Here is a 1,823-nt window from a genome sequence, read left to right as displayed (position 1 = left end):
TAGTCTAGTCTATAGTCTAGTCTATAGTCTAGTCTATAGTCTAGTCTATAGTCTAGTCTATAGTCTAGTCTATAGTCTAGTCTATAGTCTAGTCCATAGTCTAGTCTGGTCTAGTCGAATGGAATTTAATTAAATTTACTTCTTACAAAACTACTATGAAGCCGGCTTCCTTTCCTTGAGGGTTATAATGTTTTTCTTAATTAAAACTTTTCTTCCGACAAGAATTAATTATAATCAATAAATTAATTTGTTAAGTTAAATGAAACTATTATCGAATTTAAACTTCAAACTAAGTTTTTAAAAGGTCAAGTGATGATTGTTATACATACTACTACAAACATGTTTATATGTATTTACACCTAGAAAAGAACATCCGATCTATGTATGTATGTATGTATGTAGGTGCAATTGCGTGTAAAAATAATATGGTTAAATTATGGTAAAAAAAAAACAATAATAAAATTAGCAAATCTATGAATACATTTCATTCTTTTTTTGTCTTTTTTTAACATTGATATTTTTAATTCTTTGTCGGTCAACGTTGTTGATTGTTGTATAGATCAATCATTAAGCCCATTTTTGTTTAAGTATTCAAAACCAGAACTTGGCCAAATCAGATTGTAATAATAAAAAGAGAAAGCGACTTTTCTACATAAAGAATATAAAAAATAACAAAAAAAAATTAAAACAGAAATTAAATAAATACACTGTGCACCAACATACAACACAACCGACAGACAGATAAACAGCCAGTCAGTCAGTTGGCCAAACAAACAACCAACTCCGCCACCAGTATCTAGCACACAATGAAAACAAGTTTGAAGAAAGAAAAATCCAAAGTAAATATGTATGTGTTTGTGCATTTTGTGTTAACACATCCATACAAACACATTTATAATTTTTTCCTCAGTTAAGAAAAAGAATAAACTGGGTCGGCCGCTAAAGTTACATTAAATTCTCTCTAAACTCATTGATACAAAATATGTACCCGCTTTGAGGCACTACAAGTTTTGCAAGTTAAGCGGGTGCAAACGACTGCTTGCATTTTATGAACAGTTTCATGAAGTTTAGGGAATAAAACAATTAAATATGACATTAGCAATGATCTTTTCTAATGCAACATAAACTATAGTTTATTAACGGAGATAACGACTGAAGTAGAGTGGGATTGAAAGATAAAATCAAAATAATTGCAAAATCGCGGGCATTTTTTTAGGTTCTATGGAATTGTCTATATATCTTTCCTGAGATGGATAATTATATAGTTAGCAATTTTTAAGTTTATGTTAGGTATTTATGTGATTGACGTATTCATAAGCCACTAAAGAGACTAGACTAAAGACTAGACTACAGACTAGAATATAGATTGAGCTTTAGACTAGAGTAGAGGCTAGACTATAGACTAGACTATAGATTAGATTATAGGTTAGACTATAGACTAGACAATAAACTAGACTATAGACTAGACTATAGACTTGACTATAGACTTGACTATAGATAAGACTATGGACTAGACTATATAGTAGAATATATTCTAGACTATAGACTAGATTATATACTAGACTTAAGACTAGATTATATACTAGACTACAGACTAGATTACATACTAGACTATAGACTAGATTATATACTAGACTATAGACTAGACTATAGACTAGGCTATAGACTAGATTATAGACTAGACAATAGACTAGACTATAGACTAGACTATAGAAAAGACTATAGACTAGACTATAGACTAGACTATAGACTAGACTATAGACTAGACTAGACTATAGACTAGACTATAGACTAGACTATAGACTAGACTAGACTATAGACTA

This window comes from Lucilia cuprina, chromosome 2 (genome assembly GCF_022045245.1).
Source record: "Lucilia cuprina isolate Lc7/37 chromosome 2, ASM2204524v1, whole genome shotgun sequence".
Classification (NCBI taxonomy): Eukaryota; Metazoa; Arthropoda; class Insecta; order Diptera; family Calliphoridae; genus Lucilia; species Lucilia cuprina.
This window is presented reverse-complemented; position numbering follows the sequence as displayed.